General features: G+C 46.2%; 1 protein-coding gene across 1 annotated transcript in view; it reads left to right on the top strand.

Moving 5' to 3' along the window:
• Window positions 1–1,612: 1,612 nt before the first annotated feature.
• The window catches only part of MAPKBP1 (mitogen-activated protein kinase binding protein 1), a 182,634-nt gene continuing 167,852 nt past the window's right edge, over window positions 1,613–16,394 (top strand). The window contains exon 1 of the mRNA XM_066608311.1: window positions 1,613–1,794. The gene's annotated coding sequence lies outside the window, so the exon portion shown is untranslated. The remainder of the gene's footprint in view (window positions 1,795–16,394) is intronic.

A 16,394-nucleotide genomic window follows, 5' to 3' on the forward strand; every position in this document is an offset into this window, starting at 1 on the left:
CTGCGGGGCAGGAGGGACCCGCTGCAGATTCTACATGTAGAATCCGTAGCGGGCCCGATTTTCCCCGTGGACATGAGGCCTTTTCGCTGCTTCCCGTTGCTGACACCGGACTCATTGGTGAGTCACCAGGACACTCTTTGCGGGCCGGTCCGAGCTATTCAGCGGGCCGGATGTGGCCCGCGGGCCGTGCTTTGCCCAGGTCTGCCTTAGATGGTTGTTTTAAGAAAAACTTGTATTCCCCATATCGTTGCTATTCTCCTTTTCAGTTGGATGTCCCACTAAAGAGTCTAGGGCAGTGATGGCAAACCTATGGCATGTGTGCCAAAGGCGGTACACAGAGCCCTCCCTGCTGGCATGCGCCGGCCGCTCACCACGTTAGTGTATACCAGCCGGGGTGCCGCGGCTCCCCTGCCGGTATTAACTCAGCGGCACACACTGAGGCCTCAGTATGCAGCCGTGATCCTCCTCCCCTGATGTCTCCTACTAGGTTCCGCGAGAGCAGTGGAGGAGGTGTCCGGCAGCACACTGACGTCACAGTATGCACCTGTGATCAGCGCAGAGGAGAAAGGAGTAAGTATATGGGTCTCAGGGGGCACTATTACTCCTGGGGCTGCTGTGGGATGTCACTATTACTACTGGGGACGCTGTGGGTTGTCACTATTACTACTGGGCCCGCTGTGGGATGTCACTATTACTACTGGGGGCCACTGTGAGATGTCAATATCACCACTGGGGCCGCTGTGGGATATCAATATTGCCACTGGGGCCGCTGTGTGATGTCAATATTACCACTGGGGCCGCTGTGGGATATCATTATTACCACTGGGGCCGCTGTGGGATGTCATTATTACCACTGGGGCCTCTGTGGGATGTCACTATTACCGATGGAGCCGCATGGTTTCCACTTAGGACTTCTGTCTCAGTACAGATTTTATTATTTTGAGCTGAAATGCCACATTGTAGTCAAAAGTGCTGTTGGAATACTCCCTAGCACTTGCAGCAGATTGTCAGCACTGATTGGACAATGTCAGTGTGTATAGAAGAAATATCTGACAAGGCAAAATGTAAGTTTAATCAAACATTTTCAGGAGGAATAACAGAGGAGCCAGAGAAGCCAAATATCTATGTAAAAAGCCTCCAGATTTGTTAATTCATGCAATATAAGTATTTTCTAATACAGACCTGTCAGGAAATCTGGATTACTTTGTAAAGAAATTATTTCCAGATTGAAAGGAGTTTTCCAGAACATTTATGTTGATGCTGTGTTCTTAGGATAGGCCCTCAATATCAGATAAGTACTGTGGCCTCATGTATACCAGGCACAGCAGCATATATTGTGTAACAGCTAGAGATGAGCGAGCTCGCTCAGATATGGCAATTACTCGAGCGAGCATGCCTCTTCTCGAGTAACTCCATTCTTGTTCGAGTAGGCTCGGGGTGCGGCAGGGAGGAGAGTGAGAGAGATATCTCTCTCTCCCAACCCCACTACACCCCGCCGCCCCCCGAGCCTGCTCTGACAAGAATGCAGTTTCTTGAGAAGAGCAACGCTCGCTCGATTAACTGCCTTATCCGAGCGTGCTCGCTCTTCTCTAGTAACAGCAGTTCCTTATATTGCAGTTCACTCCCATTCACTTAAGTGGGACCGAGCTGCTAAAAGGCCATGTGATGTCACAAGTGAAGGAGAGACCACAACATTTGCCTGAGTGCTGCAGCCCCTTCAAACAAGTGATCAACAGGAAGTGCCGGAAGTAGGATCCCCATCGATCTGATATTGATGACCTACCCTGAGCATAGGTCAGTAATATTAATGTCTTTTAAAACCCCCTTAGACTTATAACATGTATGTGAAAAGGACACTCTATGTTTGGCCCATAGGAACCTCTAGGTATGTCAGGGAATACATTTGCACATGTATCGTTTTGAGAAACAGATGTATCCAAGTATAGCATGGCTTTCTCATCCGTTGTGTTGCGGGTCATGGCTTAGGGCAATGGAATTAGCTACTGCCACTAGCTAGCAGGTGAACACTAAGCAAAAAAAAAAGTGTTTGCTCATTCTACTAGCTATACCCCTCCTACAGGCACCAAGCTAACCTATCTTAGCTTAGTGTCCATAGGAGGCAGACCTCTTTGATCATTTGTCTCCAACTGGACCTTTCAGACTTTATAAATACAGGGCTGGCACTGCACACTCTCACCAAGAAAGGCGAACAGACTGAACCTAACCATTGTATTGCCTACTCGTTCCTCAGACGGCAAGGAGGCACGGTAACCCTTATCCACCAGCTATAGTAGTGCCCTATTGGAGCGCTTCCTCCCTGTCCAAAGGCAGGTGAGTACAGGGGCACTGCTGGAATCTGAATCCATATTTAACCATGGTGGAAAGGTAAGTATTTACATCCGTGAAGGTGAGTATTATGATTTCCCCCCCACCCTCCTTCCTTCCTTCCTTCCCATCCCCTCTTTACAGCTGGTAGGATAACCACTGTCCTCTCCCTACAGTGACCCATCACTAGCTTGCTCTTAGACAGGACAGTCAGTGTCAGGTGTCCATTTCCCGGGGGAAGCGAATGGGGGGGGGGGCACAGATACCCTACTCTAGGCAGCACCTGGAAGACCTAGTCTCTCCCCTCTGTGGCTCCTGGCTGTAACCCCTCTTCTCTATTCTGTCTGGGGACCACTGTTTTCCTGTGTGGTGGAGGGCTTCTTGTGTGGCTTTGCTATGACTGGTGCCTGTAAATTTCCCGCACTACTCCTCTTCATAAACCCCTACTTCACTGCTTTGGGGGCAGCAGCGCAGTGTCTCTGTGCGCTAAATCATGGTGAACAATGGGACACTATGCTGCTTTGACCGTAGTTTGCAGGTTTTGCAGCTGCGGGTGTTCCGGCTTAGCAGGTTCAGTGCATCCTTCTGGCCATTCGGGTGGTAGTGCTTAAGGGAGGCCTTCTTTGTTATCCATAAATCACCGGGGTGGAACGCACAGTTTAACAATCATGGCAAAAGCGGAGATCATGACATGGGCCGAAGGTCACCTTCCGGTGCTCTTGTCAGTTCAAGGTGTGGATAATTGGATAGCCGACTTCCTCAGAAGAAAAACAGTCAACCCTGGAGAATAGAAGTTACATCCCTATGTGTTCCAAGCACTCAGAAATGGGGTCATCCGCACATCAAGCTGATGGCATCAAGGCTCGATCTCAAACTCCCAACCTATGTGTCCAGATACCAGGCTCAAGCAGTGGATGACCTTGGACTTGAAAACTGCCTTCTTTGCCAGCTTATCATATCTGGAAGACATTCTTCCTCTGGCGCAAACAATGTGACTTCCATCCTGTGCCTTTTTCGCTATGTTGTCGTTCCTCCATGAAAGGCTAGACATGGGCTTTGGCTTTAGTTCCATTCTTTTTCAACGTCCCCTGACCTCAAAGTCAGCTGTTCATAATTTCTGATCTGTATCATTGCGGGACACAGCAAGACCTTTGGTATAGCTTCTGCAGCTAGAAGGCGACACTAAGCATAAAATGGTTAACAACGCCTAGCAATGTCCACCGTACAGACTCTGCTGTCGGCTGGAATTTGTCTGACCCGACTTTCCTGCGTTGTGTGCCGGCCCTGTTGTGACCTGATTGGTGGCAGATGTTTCCTGTGAGTAGGACCCTCTGTGGCAGGTACGGTTGCTGCAAGGCAGAGGTAGCTGTAATTGAGCCCCAGGCTTGGCTATGGTGGCCTGCTGGCTACTCCATACACCTCTCACCACCCCACCTTCCCCCACAACACAGGCACGACTCCTCCCTGCCCACCTCAGTGAATCTGGGCTTGCTGAGACCTGTGCTACCTTCCATACTGGAAAGAGTAGTATGCTCAGGAATTGCTCCTCATGTCTGCTCCGGACCGGGTTGAGCCTTGGTTAATGGTAGCTACCCTCTTGCCCGATTTGCAGTTCCCTGCAGGCAACCTTAGTGCAACTGAGTCCAGGATGACACATGAATAGGGACCGGCCAGAGCCACATACTATGTGCGCTCTCACTATAATACAAGCTTCACATCCAACCAAAGAATATCTAGTCTTACGAACAACATTGTTCAAACTGATTGTCAGCATTACTCCGGGCTTGTTGAGACCTGCACAGGAATTCTCTGGACATATCGCTCCTCATGTCTGCTCCTCACCAGGTTGAGCCTTGCCTGCTAGCTCCCCTGTTGTTGCCTCTTCTGCAGTTCCCTGCAGGTAGCCTTAGCAGAGTGTCCAAGTCCAGGCTGACATGCGGACAGGGAGATTTTAACTATCCAGACATTTGATGGGAATCTCTTTCAGGTAAAAGTAATGGATCCAACAAATTCTTATCCACTCTTGCTGACAACTTTATCTTCCAAAAGGTAGAAGAGAAAACAAGGGGATCTGCTATCTTGGACCTAATTCTTACCAACAGGGAGGAAATGGTTGAGGAAATAGTTGAGGAAATAAGAGTGGCTGGGACCTTAGGAGGCAGTGATCATGCTATCCTTGAATTTTGAATACAAAATGTGAGGAAGACCTGAGAAAACTCAGACCTCAAGGTTGGATTTCAGAAAGGCAGATTTTAATGAACTCAGAAAGAGGATAGAAGAATCCAATGGCTGGATGTTCTTAAGGACACAAATGTCCAAGAAGGTTGGGAAATATTGTGAAATGAGATTCTCAAAGGACAATTGTTAACAATTCCTAAAAGAAGGAAGAATGGGAAGCATTTAAAGAGACCAGTATGGATGAACACAGAACTTACACACATGTTAAAAAGGAAGAAAAATATGTTTATCAAATGGAAAGGGAGGAATATCTAAAGAAGAATATAATGTGGTGTCAGAAAAGCTAAAAAAGTTAATAATGAATTGAGGCTTGCAACAGAGGTCAAAAGCAATTAAAAAAAGCATTTTCAGGGGAAGGCAAAAGCAAAAGAAAAGTCAAACATGCTATTGGACGCTTACAAGATAAAAATGGTGAATTGATTAAAAATTATGTTGAGAAGGCTGAAATTTTAAATTCCTATTTTGTATGTTTTCTCTCAGGAAGTAGATGTAAAATCAACTGATCTTCCCTGTGCTATTGGGGGAATAAAAGAATGCAGGCTATTTATAAGCAGAGAGATGGTGAGGGAACACTTAGCTAATGTAAATGAATTCAAGTCTCAAGGTCCAGGTGAATTACATCCTAGGATACTAAAGGAAGCAGCAGAGGTAATTGCTGAACAATTTGCCGTAATCTTTGAAAATTCCTGGAGAGCAGAAGTCCCAAAAGATTGGAAAAGGGCAAATGTTGCCCCTATCTTCAAAAAAGGAAGAAGGTGGATGCAGGAAACTACAGGTCTGTGAGCCTGACTTCTATACCAGGAAAGATCTTTCAACAAATTATTAAACAGCATGTATGCAAGTACTTGGATAAAAATGGAGTGAGTAATCGGAGTTAGCATGGGTTTGTAACAAACAAGTCCTGCCAGACAAATCTAATTTCCTTTTATGACAGAATCTCTGACTGGGTATATCAGGGAAATGCGGTGAATATAGCATGTCTTGACTTTAGTAAAGCATTTGACAAAGTATCTCATACCATACGTAGTGGCAGGAGCTATACCCATGGTCCAAAGCTGTGTCCACAAATGTACCAGATGAGAAAAAAATTTGACAGTAAGTACAAAAGTCTTATTTTTAATGCCTTAAAATAATTTTCTGTGCCATAGTTTATTTACACTTTTAATAGCTTTTCAATGGGGTTTGTTGTGTCAAGATGAGAGAACAATAGTTTTTTAATGTGTTAAGATTAGAGATGAGCAAGCGTACTCGTTTAGGCAAATTACTCGAGCGAGTATGGTCATTTACAAGTACATGCCTGCTCGTCCGAAAAGACTTGGGGGCCGGCGGGAGTGAGCATGGGCGTGGCGGGGGGTGAAAGAGAGAGAGTGTGATCTCCCGCCGGCCCCCGAATCTTTTCAGGCAAGCAGGCATGTACTCGAAAAAGCCCATACTCGCTCGAGTAATTTCCCTTAACGAGTACGCTCGCTCATCTCTAGTTAGGATAGCTTGCTGCAGAAAGTTATCACACTCAAGTTAAACTTTGCTCCATTTGTAGACCAGAAACTTTTTTTTTTACTTCGTTTATTGACAGATTGTAAAACAATTTATTTCTGTGTACAATTTTCATTTATTCTGCATCTTATATCACTTTATGATTACATAACATTTTCCATATTAACTTTTAACATTTGAGAGAATAAAATAAAACTGTTAGTGCGTTTGGCTCGTTGTGTATGAATTTCTTCCTCTTTTTCAACTAGATATCTAACCTGTACCTGCTTGACTTATAATGTGTTGTGCGAGTCTATCCACCCACCCCACACTTTTTCAAATTTGTCTGGACATCCTCTGTGTTGGTAAATCACCTTTTCATATGTTATTATAGCGTCAGCCAGTTTTTTCCATTGTGAAATGGAGGGCGGTCTTGTTGCCATCCATCTCATGGCTACGGTTTTCCTGGCTATAAATAAGGTTTCTCTGATGAATATTTTATTGTAGTGTGTCCACTCTTCTTCATCTATCAGTCCAAATATTGCTATTTTGGGGTCCAAAGACAGGAAATTAAATATCTCTTCCCAAAAATTCTTTACATGATGACATTCCCATAGTAGGTGCCAAAAGTCGGCATTCGGTTGGTGACATCTATGGCATGTCGCTGTGTCTATTCTGCCCATTTTATTCAATTGGACTGGTGTAAGATATGCCTGGTGTATCACGTATAGTTGTGTCATTTTATTATTAACTGCCAGTGACACTAATAGATGCGATTACATTGCTTCCTGCCAGTCCTCTGTTGTCAAAGTAGGGATATTAATTTTCCATTTGTCATAGACTAATAATGGTTCATGATCAATTTTGGCTGATAGTAAGTGCGTGTAAAGCATTGATATCAGTCCCTTGGGTCCCTGTGTCCTGAGGACGCCCACTATTGGGTACTTAGAGAGTCTAACCGTTTCTGACGGGAATTGGGCATTTAGGGCGTGTCTCAATTGGAAGTATCTAAATAGTTGTAATTTCAGCATTTGCAGTTTTTCCCGTAATTGTGTGTAAGTTAGCATTATGTTGTCTTCGTATATGTCTCCCAGCACCTGTATTCCGAGAGAAGTCCAATATCTAGTATCTTGTAACGATTGTAGTGATGGCAGAGTGGGGTTTTCCAACAAAGGGGTGTCTGTCATTATGTCAGTGAATTGCTGGATCTCCTTGGCCACTCGCCACACTGATTGGGCTAGTCGGTGTATGGGTAGTAATTTAGATGGTTTTGTGTTTGTAGACCAGAAACTTGGTGTGAAATACAGCCTTGGGGTCCTTTTAGCCGATTTATCGTTTGAGCGAGCGAGTGACCTCATCATTTGCTTGTGCAGCCTGTTTAGACTTACAGATACATTGTGTGCTCGTTCAAATAAGAAATCCTTCAGAATCATTTAGTTTTCACATTCGCTGTATAAGTAAATAAGAAGGACTGAACAAGTGCTGTTTAACCCCTTAGTGACGGCCCCATTGCCTTTTTATGTCCTAGCAAAGTGGGCTTTAATCCTCAGGGACGTAAAAACATTCTTTCCCTGAGGATTAAAGCCACGTGGACTGTGGACGTTACAGCTATATGCTGTGGGAGGTAGCTGACAACATAAAGCTGTCATTGAGGGCCACAGGGAGCCCCCCAACCTCCCCCCGGCATTGCGATCGGCGATATCCAGTGGATAGTGCCGATCGCAATGAAGTCAATAAAAGGTTTTTAAAAAGTTAGAGATTTAGCTGCACTGTTGGATCAGATCCATCAAGGCAGCTGAGAGTACTCACCGCCATCCTCCATGATGTCCCGCTGGGATCTGGTCCTCCGGAGCCTGACGCCGCTCTTCTGCTCATGCGCACCAGACGTATGATGTCACGCGCAGAAGGCTGGGAGCCCCGGGAAATTTGAAATCTCCTGACTCCTAAAGTTAACTGGGAAGCAGGAGATGTCAGTGGGGACCGTGGTGACAGGGCCTGTATCCAATGGATACCGGCGATCACAAAAGTTTTTTTAAAAGTTTAAAAAAGTAAAAATTTCGGATCCATGGGGGCAGCTAAAAATACTTACCCACATCCGCTGTGATGTCATGCGGCGATCGGGACCTGGACCTGTCATAGGGTTCTGAGAATGTGACGATGTGGCGCGCATGCGCAGAAGGCCGGAGAGCCCGAAAAATTTAAAATCTGGCTGCACCCGGCTGTCAAAGATGCATGATGATGTCAAGATCACCAATCAGCGACAGACTCCATACCTCATGACTTATGAGCTATGTGATGGCTTTGCACACGTCGCAGACACATTCTATATAACCTCGTGTAACCTGTTAGAATAAGGGAAGTGTCATTTAGCTGAACTACGTGCATGCACTGCTCTTGAGCTTTTAATCAGAAAGGTGGCAGGTATTCACAGGGTACTCTTAGTACCGATCCATTACAGTCTCTAGCGCGCCAAACGGTCTCGGAAAAAATTAACCATGTCAGTGCAGGCTCATCTTCTTTGGTACATTATATAGGTCTAAGCTACAAAACGAATAAGGGAGACACAGGAAAAAAAAGAAAGAAACAAAAAAGACAGTGGCGGGAGGGGGTGGAGGAACATATACGGTGTCCCATCAACGGGATCCCAAACCTCTGGTATCAAGAATCAATTGACCAGAGATGAAATTAAGGAAGTGAAAGGGGGGTAACCTATAAAGAACCAAGGTTTGATAGTGGAGAAAAAAAAAATATTCCTGGAATAGAACAAAATAAAGAGGGAAAGTTGACAGTTGGATTTAGGAAAGTTTATGAAAACAGGGTCTTGAACTCCGCAGAGGACACAAAGTCCAATCAAGGCTTCTATATTATTAGAAATTTCTCTGTCTATTACGTTCAGCACAGATTTCTTCCATGTGGCATAGTTGTGCCATTTCCTGCTGCCAACTCACTCATGGAAGCCACATGGGCCGTTCGCCAGTGCCATGGGATCACCACCCTCGCAGCTGCCAAACAAAATCTAAGCAGTCCAATTTTCTGAGCTCTCATCAAGCCTGGCAGGATCGAGAGTAATGCTATTTGTGGGGAGTTTTGGATTGTCTTCCTGCTCATCAAATTGTAAATTGAGAACACCGTGTCCCAAAAGAGTTTCACCCAGTCACAACTCCACCATACGTGGATCATAGTGCCCATCAATCCCACAGGTCCAGCACCGAAGGGAAAATGTGGTGCAAACAAGCCGGGTATCTATACCACCTTGACAAGAGCTTGTAACTTTCTTCTTCGGCGGCGCATGCAATGGACATCTTATCTGTAAACAGGCATGCCTTCTGCCAATCCCTTGTGGATATCGCAGCCATCAGGTCATCCTCCCAAGCCTGCTAAAAACTAGGATCCGTATCACAGGATTCCATTATCAACAGGCTATATATCAGAAAAACTATATGTGCCGGAGGAGACTGCAAGGAGAAGACTTCTCAAATGCTGTTAACGCCCTCTCGAAGGAGCCGCCAACCCCACACGCTGTGAGGAATAAACGCAACTGTAAATATTCAAACCAGGAGAGATCCAGTCACACAAGTTTATCCCGAAGTTCCTGAAAAGTTGGCAACGATGCCCCATTGAGAATATGGTGTGCTTGTGTGCTTTCCTGTGCCTCTCAACCCATGAATTTGTCTCTAGTCTGGCCCGGTGGAAAAGCCGGGTTGTGAAATAGGGGGATGAGAGAGCCGTCCTCCCCTGATAGGCTTTGTTCTCGGATCTACCGTTTCCACATTCTCAATGGTCCCTGCAGTAGAAAGTTAGGAGAAATGGCTTGAGCCTTGTCACAGGCTCTAATCCACGGGACAAGATTTATAGATATTGAGCAATGTTCTTGCTCCAAGGCCACCCATTGTTTGCTAGCAGCGTGGTATTGCCAGTCTACCAGATGCATTAAGCCTGCTGCTCTGTATTGCCTGAAGTTTGGTGACCCTACCCCTCCCCTAATTTTGGGAAATGGTAGGTACCGACTTTCCAGTCAAGGTCTACGTCTGCCCTACACAATCTTGATCACGGCCGAGTCTATTAAAGAATTGTATTGGAGGGGTGATGGGGATTGCCTAAAAAAGGTAATGGCGTTTATCCATCCGAACCAGGACAAATCTCGGGTAGCGTATGCATGGGTTTAATAATGTCTCTGGCTTCCCTGCTCCTGACAAAGCCCACTTGGTCAGTATGGATAACGGAGGGCATGTAGGAAGTTAGCCTGTTAGCCAAGATGTTTGAGAAGAATTTTACATCCACATTTATTAATGATATTATAATTGGTGGAGACCGTGTAATCCTTGCCTAGTTTTGGAATGACACTAATATGCGCCTCCAGAGACTGATGTGGAAAGGGAGATTCAGAGGACATTGCAGAAAAGATCCTTGCTAACAAAGGGGAGAGTTGTTGTCACATGAGCTTATAAAAAGAAGGTGTGAAGCTGTCTGGTCCCAGGTTCTTCCCTGCTGGAGTAGCCTTAATGACCTCCTCAATTTCCTCTGTGGTGATATCTGGCTCTAGCGTTTTTTTATCGACTGTATTAATGGCAAAGCTGTCTCCGTTATATATTCTTTTATCGGTCTAGAGCACTCTGCTCCATGTCTGCGAATTGACTCCTTAACCCATAGAGTTGCAAGTAGTAACCTTGGAAGGTCTCCAAAATCTCTGCTGGTCATGGGTCATCTATACCTGAGTTCTTTAGTTTATTTGGTCCCTGGCTTTAAATTCGTTGGGCACTCCTCCCCCTTCCTTGGAACACCGATGGTATCTATGTAGACATGAGGGTCGAAGCTTCCCATGGGCACACTACGTCTGCTTCTAGGGTGGCTATTTGTCATCGGCCTGTCTGGGATTCTATGGTAAGGATGTGCAGGGGCATAAGAACCTTAGCCAGGGCACATTCTCCTGTCCAGTTGCCCTCTAGTCTGGTCCTTAATTTCATGTCCCCACAAAGCCAATAACTGTCCCCCAATGATTGGACTTTGTTCTGTTCCAGCTTCCCTCCCCTACTGCTATATGAAGAGCAATACCCGTCACTGAAGTTTCCTAGGAACCTCCCTGATCCTTGCCTAGCTGCATAATGTGTAGTTCCCTAGGTAAATGGTGATACCTTCTCTAGACCAGGAAGTTTTAGTGATTATGGGCTATTCTTCCATCTCTCACAGGCAGCGTGATTAGTGGAGGTGTTAGTGAACAGGCTGAGGAAACATTCCTCACTGTCCGTCGCAATGTGGAGGAGGGGGACAGTACCTAGGTGTGGTCTAGCGCTTCCGCACACATAACAGTCAGATCTATTGTGCTTCTCCACATTGTATCTGATCCATTCAAACCAGAGGTTTCGGTCTGAAAATCGGGTCTCGACTGCCATGGTGTCCTCAAATGTGGGGTCAGCTATGGTCACCATGTTATTTAATGTCTTTATCTTGGGGCTTAGGGGGTTGGCCACTGGTGAGGGTGAAGGTCTCCACTCAGGTGCATGCTTCATGTCTTTTAGTTGAACTTTGCCTGAAGCATCATTGGTGCCCCCTGGTTTGTGGGTTCCCTACCAATATGTTCCAGCATCCCCTGGGTTTGGGTTCTGTATAGTCACGGTGAGGGGCATCCTGCTACCAGATTGCTTGTAGCAGAAACACTTGCCTATTTTCAACAATGCCATATGGCTAATTAGGGACTTCCCATTTTTATCCTTCCGGTCCAGGGTACTCTGTGGCTTGTAACCCCAGTCCGATCCCGTATTCCAGCTCATGGCTCCCCAATACCCACAGTTCTGTCCCCAATAGTCATCAGTGACACATAATACTGCGTGCCGTCGTATCGGTCACACCGCCAGTCTGCCAACCATTCTGTTTCAGTGCACTTGACTATGTCGCAGTAGTCAAAGGTATATGTGGCTACATGGGTGTTGGACGAGTTATACCAGGACATGACTGTGTCTTGTTGTTTTGTAATCGCTACCTCAGATACACCCTCCCTCAGTGTCCCTAGTAGGAAAAGGATATGAAACATGGTCACTTTTGGTGGGTCGCCCCTTCAGGGGTGAGGGACTTCTTGCAGTGGGAGGCATTGATCCAGGAGCTCTTCCCATCCAATTTCACTGATGTGGCTGTGGTCAGTAGCACCAGGTAGGGACCGTCGTATTTGGGTTCAAGGGAGTGTCTTCTCACGAGACTCTTCACATAGACCCAGTCCCCGGGAAGTAGATCATGAGTCCCCATGTTGGCCTCTGGATCTGGAATAGAAGAAAACACCTGGGCATGTATTTTGGTTAGTTCTTGTGCCAGGGACGTCACATATTTAATTAGTACATCAGACTGGAGCTGGAGAAGACTCCAGACTGTTGGAGGATGTAGCAGCCTAGTCTGGGGGCTGACCCAAACAGGATCTCATTTGGGGACAAGGAATGCTCCCCTCAGGGGTGTACCGTACACTGAACAGGGCAATGGGTAGGCTCTCAGGCCAAGGCATGCTAGTCTCGGGACATTTTCAGCATTCTGTTCTTCAGGGTGCCATTCAGTCTTTCCACTCTCCCACTGCTCAGGAAGGGGGTGGGGTAGGGGGTGTGAAAGGCCAGGTTTACACCCAGGGCTTGCCAAACTTCTTTGGTCACGTTTGCAGTGAAGACTGGTCCCTGGTCACTCTAAATCACTTCCGGGACCCCAAATCTACACACCACCTTGCTGAGTAATTTCTTTGCTGTGGTCTTTGCCATCATATTAGTCACATTAGTAGGCCTCCGGCCAACCCGAGAACATGTCCACTATTACCAGTGCATATTCGAACCTGACGCTCTTTGGCATCTGGATGGGGTCGATTTGAATCTTCTGAAAGGGGTACAGGGGCTTGGCCAGGTGTTTCCGGGGGACCTTCTTGATGCGTCCGGGATTGCAGTCTGTGCAGATGGCACATGACTTGCAAAATCTGTCGGTGAGGGAGGAGATGCCTGGGGCCACGTAGTTTCTCTGGATAAGGGCATTCATCAGTGTCTTAGACAGGTGTGTAGGGCCATGTGCCAACTGTACTACGGCTGGGTATAGGCATCCAGGTATCCCTGGTTTCTTGTTGACCTCATAGAGGCCATGTTTATTGGTTATGGCTCCTTTCTTCACCCAGAGGTCCTTCTCCTCTTGACTGGATTTCTCCTATAGTTCTTGTAGGTAGCTTTTGTCCATGGGGTGGGCTTGCACCGTAATCACTGGCTCTGCCTCCACCTGACTCAATTCTCCGTGGTCCTGCAGCTGCTTCCTCAGCTGCTATGTCTGCCAAGTGGTTACCTTGTGCCTCTGTAGAGTTGAGCCATCCATGGACTTTTACTTTCAGTATGGCCACCTGGGTGGGCAGGAAAAGTGCATCCATCAGATCCCTGATGGCCTCATGATGTTTTACAGGGGTACCAGCTGCAGTCAGGAACCCACGTGTCTTCCAGATGACTCCAAAATCGTGAGCCACTCCAAATGCGTATCTGGAGTCTGTATAGACATTCGCCCCCCTTTCCCTCTGAGAGTGTGCAGCCTGAGGTCAGTGCTTGGAGTTCAGCTTCCTGGGCGGACCTAGCCGGTGGTAGCTCTTGAGCTTTGAGGATGGTGTCTTCAGTGGTGACTGCATAACCTGTGTGGAACCTGCACTGGTTGTCAGAGGACCTGGAGCCATCAACAAAAATTGTGAGGTCTAGGTTCTCCAGTGGTGTGTTAGACACTGTGGGGAAGTGTGAAATCTTGTTTCATCAGGTCAAAGCAGTCATGTTCCGGGTCTTCTGTAGGGTCTGCTTCCCCCTCGGGAATTGGGAGGAGTGGTTGAGGAAAGTACATTTTTGAAGGGTGACGTTGTCCTGTATTAGGAAAGAGCACTGAAAGTGGAGGTGTCTGGCCGTTGAAAGGTCCTTGGGTTGGTTTGGTTCAGGATAGCAGCAATGTCATGAGGGGCCAGAAGCAGCAGTGAGTGCCTGACAATCAAGTCTGAGGTTTTTCCAGGAGAACTTGGGCTGCAAAGACTGCCTGTAAGTAGGAGGGGCCACCCCTGGCAACTAGGTCCAGGTGAGAAGAAAAGTATCCGATGGGCCTGAGTCTGTTGCCATGGGACTGGGTAAGGATCCCAGTGGCATGTCCTTGTCTTTCTGACACGAAGAGCTTGAAGGTCTTGTCGTAGTCCGGTAAGCCCAATGCTGGGGCAGAGGAAATGGCCGGCTTAAGCATGGTAAAATTGAATAGCGCTTCCGGTGAGAGACTGAAAGGATCCGTCTTTAAAGCATCGTACAGAGGTTGCATCAGTAGAGAGGCTTTTGGGATCCTTGCTCTGCAGTAGGGGATGAGTCCAAGGAATGCGTGGAGTGCCTTTGGTTCTTGAGGTAATTGGGCCAATTAGAGGGCTGTGTATTGGAACAGTCCAACCCTGATCATTAAAGAACCTGTACTTCTAGGTACTTTTCTAAGTACAGAAGCATAGCGCCTTATGGAAGCTTATTAATCTGTACAGTGGGGAACAAGGTAGGAGCACAAAACCTATGTTAATCAGTTGCACAGGCGAGAAAATCTGAAACGTCATAAATGTATTTTTAGTGTAATTGCACTAGAAAACTGGCATTAATTCATTGATAAATAATCCCCAAGGTATGGTAGGCTTCACCTCTTGCCAATTTGAGCCCCTGTGGCAGCATTTCCTATTAGTAAAGAACCTGTGCGGGACTGGAAGATTGTATTTGCACATGGCAGATTTGGTAATGTACCCTCTAACCAATATATGCTATGAAGTAAGGGTCCGGATGCTGTTAGGTTTTTGTAAAGAAAGTTTTGGGCAAGATAAAGATACAGAATTTTACATTTTGTAGATGAAGAAATCAAGAAATGAAAATAATCTTTCCAGCAGAAGATTCTTTCATCAATATCTTCAGTTAAAGGGGTTGTCCCGTGCCGAAACGGGGTTTTTTTTTTTTTTTCAATAGGCCCCCCCGTTCAGCGCGAGACAAACCCAATGCATGTGTTAAAAAAAAAAAAACGTTTAGTTCTTACCCGAATCCCCGCGCTGCGGCGACTTCTTCCTTACCTTAGCAAGATGGCCGCCGGGATCTTCACCCACGATGCACCGCGGGTCTTCTCCCATGGTGCACCGTGGGCTCTGTGCGGTCCATTGCCGATTCCAGCCTCCTGATTGGCTGGAATCGGCACACGGGGCGGAGCTACGAGGACCAGCTCTCCGGCACGAGCGGCCCCATTCACCAGGGAGAAGACCGGACTGCGCAAGCGCGTCTAATCGGGCGATTAGACGCTGAAATTAGACGGCACCATGGAGACGAGGACGCTAGCAACGGAACAGGTAAGTGAATAACTTCTGTATGGCTCATAATTAATGCACGATGTACATTACAAAGTGCATTAATATGGCCATACAGAAGTTTATAACCCCACTTGCTTTCGCGGGACAACCCCTTTAAGGCCTGCATGTTCTAATGTTTCAGATAAGGTTTCATTGCAATTGTATTGAGTGTGTGGAGAATTCATTGACTAATAGTTTGGAGAGTAATGGACCTGCCCGTAACTCAGAGTAAGTAACGGAGCCATATAAAATGGGAGACATGAGTTAGGAAATATGGAACATTTTTTATAGGTCAAGTGGAAGGTCATTATGTGATTGTTCACATTGAGTATTGCAATGCTTATTAGTAACCAACACCACTACTTTTCTAAGAGGTTACATAAAGTTGAGACATTTGAAAGAATGCCTTAACCCAAGTTTAAGGAACTTTTAGTAGATTTCTATTGGCAATGTCCAAATTTATTCCGATTATGGGCAAAAGGTAGACGAACGCCTGGAAAGAGTCTGCCAGTTGGATCCTATGGTGCGCATTTTGGTTGATGTAAGCAAACTGAGGGTTTTCAATAGCCTAAATTCTCTCTCTAAGTTCACTCTGCCCGTTGATGCTGGCAAGGTTATCTCTATTACAGTGGTGGATGTTCCAGGACACTTAAGTGTTTTCAATAAGGAAAAATAAGTTTTTCAAATGTTATTTCAGAACGCAAACTGTTATAAGAAAAAGATTGATGGATTTCACCACATGTGGAATAAATAGATTTTTGTACATACTACTTAAGCACAGGAATTAATATGGTCTTTATTAAATTTGTTCTCAACCAGCAATGTACTATTCCATCACAAAAGGAGGTGCTTAAGAAACATCCCTGTACTAGTAGGTCGCAGTGATGGTACAGGTGAAGAAGCTGTATCAGTGTCATCACTTGAGGGTGCTAAGTGTATCTAAATAGTTTTCCAGAGGGAGGGAAGTCACTCTGTGTCTCTGACAGCCGCCACTGATGCCAGCAGGTTGCTATGAGGAAGGGGCCATTAT

This window comes from Eleutherodactylus coqui, chromosome 6 (genome assembly GCF_035609145.1).
Source record: "Eleutherodactylus coqui strain aEleCoq1 chromosome 6, aEleCoq1.hap1, whole genome shotgun sequence".
Taxonomy (NCBI): Eukaryota; Metazoa; Chordata; class Amphibia; order Anura; family Eleutherodactylidae; genus Eleutherodactylus; species Eleutherodactylus coqui.